Below are 13,251 nucleotides of genomic sequence, written 5' to 3' on the forward strand. Positions count from 1 at the left end.
ATCGTTCTGATAGGCCAGACCAATGCTCCCTCCAACTTCTGTTTGCTCTGTGTGGCCGGTTTGTTGCACTGACACAAGGGCACACATGTATGTATCATAAAGGGAACATTGCTTGTGCGTGGCCTGTTCAACATGCAACACATTCCTAATTGCTGTGCATCTACGCAGCTTAGAGGAAACATAAAGCCAGACCAGGTAAGGCAGCAGTTTCATGGTCACCATTACTAGCTTGTTATTCCAGATTTTTTAAAATTGAGTTCAAATTCACAAGCTGCCGTGGTGGCATCTGAACTCACGTCTCCTGATCTTTAGTCCAGACCTGTGGATTATTAGTCCAGTAACATAACCACTATGGTGCTGTACCTGGTGTACTATGTCGATAAAAAATTATTGGACTGCACTTATACAGAACAACCAAATTAGAACATAGTGGATTCCGCAAATATAAATTAATTTAACTTATTACCATTTTCCCCCATATTGGGGGTAATTTTAACTTTAAACACCACTGGTAAACCAATTTGATTTCGCCCAATTTACGCGTCGCACAAAGTTAAAATTAATCCTGACTGTGGGCTATTCCCACTGAATCACGGTGACCTGTCATTCATTTCCGATTTTTGTTCTTCTGCCCTTTTTTGCTTTTCTGTCCAAAATACCTTTTATTTCAATCCCATCGCAGCGTGCCTAACGGAAATGAAAGTAAATATATCTAGATTTCTAACTAGCAGCCTGTTGGCACTGTGCTGCAGCTGTTATCTCTATCTCTCTCTCTCTCTCTCTCCTCTCCCCGCTCCTGAGTTACTGCACTTCATCGCGGTTTAAGCCGGTGCCTCCCCGCGACCAAACCTCTTACCTGGCCGGCTCCCAGCTCCTGCCTCCGACTTGGGCTCTATCTAAATGCAGATAATTTAACTTTCAGCAACTCCTCTTTTATTAAATACTTCCGGACAAGATGCTACTGGGCTGCGTCACTTCCAGCAAATATAAAAAAAATAGATACATCTTATCATTATAACTTCCTCTTTCTTTGGTTTCTGTGCTTTGCTGTTCACTTCGTTAACTGTGTGGTCACTTCATTGCATTCTTGCTAACACTTTTAGCTTCCGCCTGGGAAATAACGGTTTGTGTCAATTTCAACACCAGAAAGAGACGGAAACACACAGCAAGACAAAGAGCAACATCTTCAGGAATGTTGCCACTTGTACATGAATCCTGGACATGCAGGATCAGTTTCTACACGTGTAGTCACCTTCTTGTACAATATATGTAAATTAATAAAAGGTTTCAAATATATTTCAGTCTACAATAACCGTTCACAGTGCTTTATCTGTTTTGTTTTACATTATTACATATATTTAAATAGTTTTACTGCATTATAAATCAGTTATCACATTAGCACATTATCTGTTTCAATTAATGTGATATGATTCACAGTTTTATCAAATATATGCAAGACATTTTTATATAGAGAGAATTAAATAGGGGAACAACACACTCTTAAATTAGACCTGGGCGAATAACGAGTTCAAATCCCACCATAACAGTTTGTGAATTTGAATTCATTTTAAAAGTAAACAAATAAATCTAGAATAAAAAGTTGCTTGTGGTAATGCTGCCCAGTAAGCTATCAGATTGTTATCAAACCCAATCTGATTCACTAATGTCCTTGGAGAAGGAAATCTGCCGTCCTTACCTGGTCTGGTCTATATGTGACTCCGGGCCCACAGCAATGTGGTTGACTATTAACTACCTTCTGAAATGGACAAGCAAGTCACTCAGTTATATCAAACCACTGCAAAGAAGTAGAATAAAAGCAGATGGCGCACTCAGCTTTGACCTAGACATTAGATTCAGATACAGATGGACTCCTCCATCACCATCCCTGGGTATGTCCTGTCAGACTGGCAGGACAGACCCACCAGAGGTGTTGGCAGTGGTATACAAGTTGGGATGGAGTGGGCCTGGGAAATCTTCAACATTGACCCTATGAAGTCTCACATCATCAGGTCAATTATGGACAAGAAATGCCTCCTGCTGATTACCACCTACAGCCCTCCCTCAGCTAAAGAATCAAAGTTGAGCACTACTTGGAAGATGCATTGAGGGTTGCAACGGCACAGAATGTACTCTGGGTGGGGGACTTCAATGTCCATCACCAAGAGTGGCTCAGTACTGAAGGACATATCTACCAGACCGGACCTGCAGCAGGTGGTGACAGAAACAACAAGAGGGAAAAATCTACATCACTTCATCCTTACAATCTACCTGTCGCAGATGCATCTGTCCATGACAGTATTTGTAGGAGGGATCACTGCACAGTCCTTGTGGAGGCAAAATCCCATCTTCACACTGAGAATATCCTCCATCTTGTGTGGCACTACCACTAAATGGGATAGATTCAGAAAAGATCTAGCAGTTCAAAACTGGGCATTCATGAGGTGCTGTCGACCATCAGCAACAGCAGAATTGTAATCTACCATAATCTATAACCTCATCACCTGGCATAGCCTTCACTCTACCTTTATCATCAAAACAGGTGTCCAACCCTGGTTCAATGAGGAGTGGAGAAGAGCATGCCAGGAGCAGCATAAGGCATACCTAAAAATGAGGTGCCAACCTGGTGAAGCTACAACACAGGACTACATACATACTATAAAGCAGAAGCAGCATGAAATAGACAGAACCAAGTGATCCCACAATCAATGGATCTGATCAAAGCTCTGCAGTCTTGCCACATCCAGTTGTGAATGATGGTGGATAATTGAACTACTAAGTATCATCACCTCATTCCATGACAATATGAAAGGCACAATTCAGCATAGCGGTGCCTCATCAGACCCCTTTCCTATCCTGAGTGGCGTGAAACAGGGCTGTGTTCTCGCACCCACACTGTTTGGGATCTTCCTCTCCCTGCTGCTCTCACATGCATTCAAGTCCTCAGAAGAAGGAATTTTCCTCCACACAAGATCAGGTGGCAGGTTGTTCAACCTTGCCCGTCTAAAAGCGAAGACCAAAGTACGGAAAGTCCTCATCAGGGAACTCCTCTTTGCTGACGATGCTGCATTAACATCTCACACTGAACAGTGTCTGCAGAGACTCATCGACAGGTTTGCGGCTACCTGCAATGAATTTGGCCTAACCATCAGCCTCAACAAAACGAACATCATGGGACAGGATGTCAGAAATGCCCCATCCATCAATATCGGCGACCACACTCTGGAAGTGGTTCAAGAGCTCACCTACCTAGGCTCAACTATCAACTATCTACCTGTCTCTCGATGCAGAATTCAACAAGTGCATGGGAAAGGCTTCCTCTGCTATGTCCAGACTGGCCAAGAGAGTGTGGGAAAATGGCGCACTGACACAGAACACAAAAGTCCAAGTGTATCAAGCCTGTGTCCTCAGTACCTTGCTCTACGTCAGCGAGGCCTGGATAACGTACGTCAGCCAAGAGCGACATCTCAATTCATTCCATCTTCGCTGCCTCCGGAGAATCCTTGGCATCAGGTGGCAGGACCGCATCTCCAACACAGAAGTCCTCGAGGCGGCCAACATCCCCAGCATATACACCCTACTAAGCCAGCGGCGCCTGAGATGGCTTGGCCATGTGAGCCGCATGGAAGATGGCAGGATCCCCAAGGACACATTGTACAGCGAGCTCGTCACTGGTACCAGACCCACCGGCCGTCCTTGTCTCCGCTTTAAAGACGTCTGCAAACGCGACATGAAGTCCTGTGACATTGACCACAAGTCGTGGAAGTCAGTTGCCAGCGATCGCCAGAGCTGGCGGGCAACCATAAAGGCGGGGCTAATGCGTGGCGAGTCGAAGAGACTTAGCAGTTGGCAGGAAAAAAGACTGAAGCGCAAGGAGAGAGCCAACTGTGTAACAGCCCCGACAACCAATTTTATCTGCAGCACCTGTAGAAGAGTCTGTCACTCTAGAATTGGCCTTTATAGCCACTCCAGGCGCTGCTGCACAAACCACTGACCACCTCCAGGCGCTTACCCATTGTGTCTTGAGACAAGGAGGCCAAAGAAGAATGGGAGGAGTAGGAGGCTCTGCAAACATCCCCATTCTCAATGATGGGGGAGCCCAGCACTTCAGTGCAAAAGACAAGGCTGAAGCACTCACAACCATTTTCAGCCAGAATTGCCGAGTGGATAATCCATCTCGGCCTCCTCCTGAGGTCCTGAGCATCACAGAGGGCAGTCCAGTCAGTTTGATTCTCTCCACATGATATCAAGAAACAACTGATTGCACTGGATACAGCAAAGACTATAGGCCCTGACAATATACCAGCTGTACAGCTGAAGACTTGCCCTTCAGGACTAGCTGCGTCCCTGGCCAAGCTGTTTCAGTACAGCTACAACACTGGCATCTACCCAATAATGTGGAAAATTGCCCAAGTATGTCCTATCCACAAACAGAATGGCAAATCCAATCTGGTTAATTACCATCCTATCAGCCTACTATTCTTCTTCTTCTTTGGCCTCCTTGTCTCGAGAGACAATGGGTAAGCGCCTGCAGGTGGTCAGTGGTTTGTGGAGCAGCGCGTGGAGTGGCTATAAAGGCCAATACTAGAGTGACAGGCTCTTCCACAGGTGCTTCAGATAAAATTGGTTGTCAGGGCTGTTACACAGTTGGCTCTCCCCTTGCGCTTTTATCTTTTTTCCTGCCAACTGCTAAGTCTCATCGACTCGCCACACTTTAGCCCCGCCTTTATGGCTGCCCACCAGCTCTGGCGATCACTGGCAACTGACTCCCACGACTTGTGATCAATGTCACAGGACTTCATGTCGCATTTGCGTAAAGCAGAGACATGGACGGCCGGTGGGTCTGATACCAGTGGCGAGCTCGCTGTACAATGTGTCCTTGGGGATCCTGCCGTCTTCCATGCGGCTCACATGGCCAACTCATCTCAAGCGCCGCTGACTCAGTAGGGTGTATAAGCTGGGGATGTTGGCCGCCTCGAGGACTTCTGTGTTGGAGATACGGTCCTGCCAACTGATGCCAAGGATCAGTAGCAAAGTATGGAAGGTATTGTCAATGCACTGTTTGGGATCCTCCAGGACCATTCGGCTCCAGACCTCATTACAGCCTTGGTCCAAACATGAAAAAAGCTGAATTCCTGAGGTGAGGTGAGAGTGACTGTCCTTCACATCAAGGCAGAATTTGATCAAGTGTGGCATCGAGGAGCCAGAGTAAAACTGGAGTCATGTGAATTGGGGGAAACTCTCCATTGGCTGGAGTCATACCCAGCACAAAGGAAGATGGTTGTGGTTTTTGAAGGCCAATCATCTCAGCCCCAGGAGTGCCTCAGGATAGTCTCCTAGGCCCAACCATCTTAAGCTACTTCATCAATGACTTTCCCTCTACCATAAGGTCAAAAATTGAGATATTCACTGATGATTGCACAGTGTTCAGTACCATTCGCAACTCCTAAGATATTGAAGCAGTCAGTGCCCACGTGCAGAAAGTCCTGGACTTTGCAGGACTTGGGCTGATTAGTGGCAAGTAACATTCATGCCACGAACTGCCAGGCAATGACCATCTGCATCAAGAGAGAGTCTAACTATCTTCCCTTGACATTCAACACCATTACCGTCACTGAATCCCCCACCACCAACATCCTGGGGGTCCCAGAATCTTAAATGAGTCAGCCAAATATAAAACGTGGCTACAAGAGCAGATATTCTACAGTAAGAAAATCACTTCCTGACTCCCGAAAGCCTTTCTACCACCTGCAAAGCACAAGTAAGGGGTGTGATGGAATTCTCTCCACTTGCCTGGAAGAGTGCTGCTCCAACAACACTCAAAAAGCTTCACATCATCCAGGACAAAACAGCCCACTTGATTGGCACCCCATCAACCATCATAAACATTGACTCCCTCCACCACCGGCGCACAGTGGCAGCAGTGTGTACCATCTACAAGATGCATTGCAGCATCTCGCCGGCACCTCCCAAACTCATGACCTCTACCACCTAGAAGGGCAAGGGTAGCAAGCACATAGGAACACAACCAGCAAGTTCCCCCTCAAGTCACACATTGTTCCTACTTGGACATATATTGCCCTTCGATCAATGTCACTGGGTCAAAATCCTCAAATTCCCAACTTAACATCAATATGGAGGTACCTTTAGCACAGGGACTGCAGGGGTTCAAAAAGGCATCTCATCACCACCTTCTTAAGGAAAATAAATGCTGGCCTTGCCAGAGACACCCCATCCCATGAGAGAACTTTTTTTTTAAATTGAGAAGATTAGATCTTTGCTCAGGCATTCTATGTGCAACTGGTTTTAACTTGCCTTCTTTCTGGTTACACATTTATACAAAACATGCATGTTATAAATAAACTTCTTTCATTTATACTTAAGGTTATAGTACATCGTACTTCTCATAATAAATGGGTCATTTATTAGCAATTATTAAGTTCTCTTAAAAAATTGAATACAAGCATAGATTATAACATTTGGAGGCTCGAGACACACTGCACAGAAATCTTTTTTTTCTCCAGGTCCATGGGATGTAGGGTGGTGATTAATTCTCTGAAGTTTATCTCTCCACCAAGCTATCACTGGAATATTTCTCTTTTTAGACCATTGGAATAGCAATGCTGGATGTTTCATAAACTGCAATTCCTACCTACTCAACAAAGAGACATGATTCAGTTGCTGATATTGCAAGGTATGTAAATACAGGAGCAATGAGCAACTGAGCTAAAGGAAGAGATAACGGGGTGAAGAATTTTGGAAAGTGTGCAAAAATTGTAAGGGATAAGAGTGAGTCTATCCATGTTATCCCAGAACCAAAATATGTTAAGCCAAATACCAGTGAGGATGATTTAGATAATTTTGAAAGGAACACCTTGTGGCCTCCAGTCCCTCACACTTTAATAGCAATTGATTTGAATTCAGTTGTGTGTTTTGATCAATTAAAGGTACTGCGATCAGTATCCTGTACTCTGAATAATCTCTACAAGTGAAACAGGCTTACTTTGTATAGACACTTCTCACCATTGAAAGTTGTGACTAAAAGTGACCTACTACACTAACATAAGATACATGCTGAATATAATGCTCTAATTTATTCACAGAATATGTTCAGAAAGTATCTAAACTTTTGGAGTAAGTTAATTTTGTCTATTTCTAACCACTCTTAATTCTGTATTTAGTTATCAGCTCTTATCTCATTCTAGTGTAATTCTGGAGTTTATCAGTCATTACAAGCTCTTTACATTTTAATTCACTAAGTAATTCATCCTTATGAAGTACTTTTTAATTTTAATTTGGAAAGGTAATTTGCATTGAGAGGAATATCCCTTCCATAAATAGCACTTCAGCTGTTTTTTCAGGTATCAGGTTTATGGAATTACTTCTGCTATTGTCAAGACTACTATGAAACCAGGTACAACAATAAATCACCTCAATTTGTTGTCTCCTCTTGACATGATATGATCAAAATCAGGAACTTTTATTTTGTTAGAGAAGATCAAAAGATTCTGGAGATACAAAGGAAGAAAGACTAATGGTGAAAGCAGGTGGCGGGGATGGGGGGTCAGCAGGGGGTCAGCAGCTGAGATATATTAGGTAAATTTTTTTTCAGTTCCTTAAATTCTTAAGTTCTTAATCTGCCTTGTGGAAACATGTTCTAACATTTTACAACACTACATATTGTAGACCAGCATACAGCATCAACATGTCATGGTCTTACCAAAGAATTTTATTTACTAGTAAGTTGCCCATAGTGATTTGATAAACATACTTTTTTTATAGATAAGATGTGACAGAGTTCAGAGACTTCAGAAATCCATTCTCCAGAACCACCTGGTGACTAGAACTTGAAAGTACGGTATGATAATTGACATAGAAAAATTGAATAGGAAATGTTAACGTAATAATTTCAATAGTAACTGTTGACGAAAAAGTGTAATCAAAATTGATGCAACAGTAAATAATTGGACAGTAAGTGTGTATCCTATACAATGACACCATGTAAAGATTGTTGTGTCTCTTTTTTTTATTAGATTAGAGATACAGCACTGAAACAGGCCCTTCGGCCCACCGAGTCTGTGCCGAACATCAACCACCCATTTATACTAATCCTACACTAATCCCATATTCCTACCAAACATCCCCACCTGTCCCTATATTTCCCTACCACCTACCTACACTAGTGACAATTTATAATGGCCAATTTACCTATCAACCTGCAAGTCTTTTGGCTTGTGGGAGGAAACCGGAGGACCCGGAGAAAACCCACGCAGACACAGGGAGAACTTGCAAACTCCACACAGGCAGTACCTGGAATCGAACCCGGGTCCCTGGAGCTGTGAGGCTGCGGTGCTAACCACTGCGCCACTGTGCCGCCCTCTTTGTTCTTACTTTTCCTCTTCTCTTCTTTAGCTCTCTTTGTCCCAACATGCATTTTCATAAAAAGAAGACAACTATCAGAAGTTTTTTGAATCCAACATCTAACTTATTCCAAAGTCTCCAGAATCTGGAAAAATTCACAAAATATATAGAAACTATATGTAATAATGTATGTTTTGTGACACAATATTAAATCCATGTGTAAAATATAGGGAGACAAGACAAGTATTTTTATTGCGAAGATGAGTCTGGGCCTGAGTTTAAGGCATGGCTCAACTTTATAAGCCACGTTATAAACACAGATGTCCCCATTACTGCATCTATGTAAATTGACAACTAAGAGAGCTCCACATTTGTTGATAAATTTTAAAAACATTTCTGCTTTTTGAAATGCATGTGTACTGTGCATTTCCAGTGAGTTTGGAAAATGTGACTACAGTATTTGTATTGGTGAAGCAGCTGAGGAAATCCCCAGCCAAAATGTAACTTGACAGATATAAACATTGCTCTGAAGTACTACCTGGTGGTCACAGACTGAAACTGTACAAGACAGAGCAGTTACCTTCGATATATTTTGCAGTGACAAGCCTGTGTGTTAGACCTCAAGCTGCACATTAGCTTTGGAAATTGTATTACAGTGCCACCTACCGATGTCATGGGGATGATGTGTGAATTAAAACAAAGGTTAAAGTATTGTGCTCCAACACCAAGTGCCAAAGTTAAATTAGAAGAACATTTGGACATTCAGAAGTATTTAGACCAATTCAACTTAGTTCTGATTCTGGTTCAGATGTGGCTGATGCTATTTTTAAAAAATGTTGATGCTCAAGATTGGCAGCACTTTGTAGCGACCCTGAAACTGTCAGTAAGGCTGCTGTGCTAGCAGTGAAGAATTTCAGCTGCAGATTCAGCCTGAGCATTATCACTCTAAATGAGGGAAATCAAACAACACAATGGGCTATTGGAAAATTCACCTGCATTGTCCATCTTTACTGTAGATCATTCAAATCATTCACTGGGATTCAAACTCTCTGACATCTCTCGTGTTGAAGAATTTTCGTTCCATGATGACCCAATGACTTGTGACATCCGGTGGTCATGAAAAGCCCTGTATAAATGCAAGTTTTTCCTTTAAAAAAAAACTCATCAAAACCCACATTTTCAACATAACTTCAGTCACCTCCTAAGCTACGACCGTGGTTCAATATACAAACTGTTTCAGAGAAGAGCAGGAGAGATCTTTCTGGTGTGCTGGTCAAGTTATCCTTCAATCAGCACCTAAAAAACAGATTATTCAATTATCACATTTCTGTTTGTGGGACTTGGCAATGCACAAATTGACTGCTGCATTTCTTACATTACACATTTCAAAAACGTCTGACAAAATGTAACCGTTTCTCTCTCCACATATGCTGCCAGACCTGCAGGGTATTTCCAGCATTTTCAGTTTTTATTTTGGATTTCCAGTATCTGCAGTATTTTGCTTTTTTGAAAAAGTACTTAATTGGTTGTAAAGCGCTTTGGAATGTCCTGAGGTTGTGAAAAGCACTATATAAATTCAAGTCTTTCTTTTCCTTCATTCTGATCTTCCATTCAAATGGTCAACAGGCAAGGTCACATCTGTAAAAGTGTAAGTGGCAGTGTAAAGGTTCACTGCTGTTTTGGCAAAAATTGTCAGTTAATTTGGTTGCTGAATGTTCCAGTCACTAATATTTGTGTTCTAAGTTTTTCCAGGTAAACAATTAAGACCTTCTTGAATGGATTTGTTTGTGGATAGCGGTTTTGTCTTGGGGCTTGTTAAGTAACTAAAATTGTGCGCTGCTTATATTTTGTGTGTGTAACTAACTATAGAAAGCCCTTGGGGTTCCAAACTGGCAGTTACCAAAAGAAAAAAACATTCCGTCACTTTAAGCCCTGTAGACATGGTCTTCGGTTTGTGCATCTTGTAAACAGAATTTACTTACTGACGTCATAAGTAGCTTTTCATACCAAAGAGGTGAAAATTGAATCTGAGGACAAGATGTGCTTTCAATCAGAGATGAACATTCTTCAGCAGTCAGTGATGCAGATATAGATGGAATTCCCACTCATATCCTTGCTATGGATCACAAGATCCCATGATGCTATTGAATGAGGAAGGCTTCTAGATTAGCTATTTTAACATCATTCATGGAATATGTGTTGCACAATATTCCTTGATTTATGCAGTACTTTATACTTGTCCGTCAAGACCACTTGGTTCCAGACCTCAATACAACCTTGGTCCAAACATGAGCAAAACAGCTGAATTCCAGAGGTGAGGTGAGGGTGACTGCCCTTCACATCAAGGCAGCATTTGACAGGGTGTGGGATCAAGGAGCCCCAGCAAAACTGGAGTCAATGGGAATCAGGGGAAAACTCCCCACTGGCTGGAGTCATAACTGACACAAAGGAAGATGGTTGTGATTGTTGGAGGCTAATCATCTCAGTCCCAGGACATTGCTGCAAGAGTTCCTCAAGGCAGTGCCCTGGGTCCAACCATCTTCAGCTGCTTCATCACCTTTCCTCCATCATAAGGTCAGAAGTGGGGATGTTTGCTAATGATTGCACAATGTTCAATCCCATTTGTAATTCCTCAGATAATGAAGCAGTCTGTGTCCACATGCAGCAAGACCTGGACAACATTAGGCTTGGGCTGATAAGTGGCAAGTAACATTCGCATCACACAATGACCATCTCCAACAAGAGAGAATCTAACCATCTCCCCTTGACATTCCACAGCATTACCATTGCTGAATCACCCATCAACAACATCCTGGGGTTTACAATTGACCAGAAACTTAACTGGACCAGCATCATAAACACTGTGGCTACAAGAGCAGGTCTGAGGCTAGGAACTCTGTAGCGAGTAACTCACCTTCTGACTCCCTAAAGTGTGCCTACCTTCTACAAGGCACATGTCCGGAATGTAAAGGGATGACCACTTGTCTGGATGGGTGCAGCTCCAACAACACTTAAGAAGCTTGACTCCATCCAGGATAATGCAGCCTGTTTGATTGGCACCCCATCCATCACCTTAAAACATTTACTCCCTCCACCTCCAGCGCACAGTAGCAGCAGGGTGCACCACTTCCAAGATGCACGGCAGCAACTTGCTAGGGCTCCTTTGACAACAACTCCCAAACCTGCAACCTCTACCACCTAGAAGGACAAGGGCAGCAGATGCATGGGAACACCACCACCTGCAAGTTTCCCTCCCAGCTACACACCATCCTGACTTGGAACTATATCGCTGTTCCTTCACTGTTGCTAGGTCAAATTCCTGGAACTCCCTCCCTAACAGCACTGTGGGTGTACCTACACCACATGGACTGCAGTGGTTCAAGAAGGCAGCTCACTACCACCTTCTCAAGGGCAATTACACATGGGCAATAATTGTTGGCCTTGCCAGCGATGCCCACGTCCGATGAGCATTTCATCTCCCACTCCAGTAATGTTAGAAATGTGGTGTATACCATGTGTCCCACAGAAACTCCATTGCAACATTATGGGTGCAGCTTCAGACCAACCTGAGATCTGCTCCGGAGTCACCTGACCTCAGCGTAGCTACATTCCCAGGCTATTGTATATTTCCCTAGGCTTGGGAGACTCCAGATCCTCTTTCAGACCAAGGAAAAGTCACACTTTCTTTTTGCTGATTGCAAAAGGGCCATTTCAGGATTTCCCCTGCGGCTGATGACACTGAAGCAGCTTACTAAAGAGGGAAACTCTGATCGTGAGTCTCTCCAGCATAAATCATAGAGATTTTGTTGAATTTGTTAAATGGATTTACAGAAAATAACTAGCACACCTGTCAAGTGCCACTCATTAAAAATAACAATCAACCATTTTAATTTAAAAGTGTCTCTGGTCAGATCACAGTTTGAATCAGGTTCTGGCTACTGAGGCAGAGGGAAATTCAAGCTCTAGTAGCATTTACTAGAACAGAAATGAAGCTTATCTATGATCAAATGACTGAGTATATGGAAAAATGGGAGAAGGTTAGGCTATTTAGTTTCGAAAACAGAAGGCTGAGATGTCCTTATAAAGGAAAGTCAGATAGTAAATAGCTGCCTCTTGCTCATCAAGCTAAACCTCCCTGTGAAATCTCTGTCACCTCAGCCCTGAATAAGACAAGAAGATCAGAGTGGTGATTTGTTCCTTTGCAAAAAAATAAAGTGAGATCTAGTTCTAGAGTTGCAAAACATTCCAAAATGCTCGAGAGTGCCCATAACAGGTACATAAAAGCAAAATACTGCAGATGCTGGAAATCTGAAACACAAACAATAAATGCTGGAAATACTCAGCAGGTCTGGCAGCATCTGTGGAGAGAGAAGCAGAGTTAACGTTTCAGGTCAGTGACCCTTCATCAGAACTGGCAGATATTAGAAACGTAAAAGGCTTTAAGCAAGTAAAGCGGGGGTGGGGCAAGAGATAACAAAAGAGGTGTAGATAGGACAGGGTCATAGAGAATAACTGATCAGAAGGTCATGAAGCAAAGGCAAATGGTATGTTAATGGTGTGCTGAAAGATAAATCATTAGTACAGAGAGGGTGTTAATGGACAGGCAGGAGAGATTATATGACAAAAGGGATGATGTAAGGCAAAAGGGGGCAGTAATGGGACAAATAAAGAAACTATTCAAAATGGAGCTGGATAAATACTCGAAGGAGAAAAAATACAGGGCTATGGGTAAAGGGCAAAGTGGGACTAACTGGAAAGCTCTTTCAAAGAGGTAGCACTGGCATGATGGGCCAAATGGCTTCCTTCTAGACAACGACATATTTATATAGCACCTTTAATGTAATAAAATGTCCTAAGGCGCTTCACAGGAGCAATATCAAACAAAATTTGACC

General features: G+C 42.9%; 2 protein-coding genes across 5 annotated transcripts in view; one reads left to right on the forward strand and one right to left on the reverse strand.

The window, feature by feature from the left end:
- Nucleotides 1–964, reverse strand: part of LOC137351963 (uncharacterized) — a 60,964-nt gene extending 60,000 nt beyond the window's left edge. For all 3 annotated transcript variants that reach the window (XM_068016873.1, XM_068016874.1, XM_068016872.1), the window contains exon 1: nt 857–964. The gene's annotated coding sequence lies outside the window, so the exon portion shown is untranslated. The remainder of the gene's footprint in view (nt 1–856) is intronic.
- Nucleotides 1–13,251, forward strand: part of si:ch73-236j9.2 (solute carrier family 35 member E2A) — a 113,767-nt gene that overhangs the window by 56,413 nt on the left and 44,103 nt on the right. The window lies entirely within an intron of this gene.

The sequence above is a fragment of the Heterodontus francisci genome, chromosome 37 (assembly GCF_036365525.1).
Source record: "Heterodontus francisci isolate sHetFra1 chromosome 37, sHetFra1.hap1, whole genome shotgun sequence".
NCBI classification, from domain to species: domain Eukaryota; kingdom Metazoa; phylum Chordata; class Chondrichthyes; order Heterodontiformes; family Heterodontidae; genus Heterodontus; species Heterodontus francisci.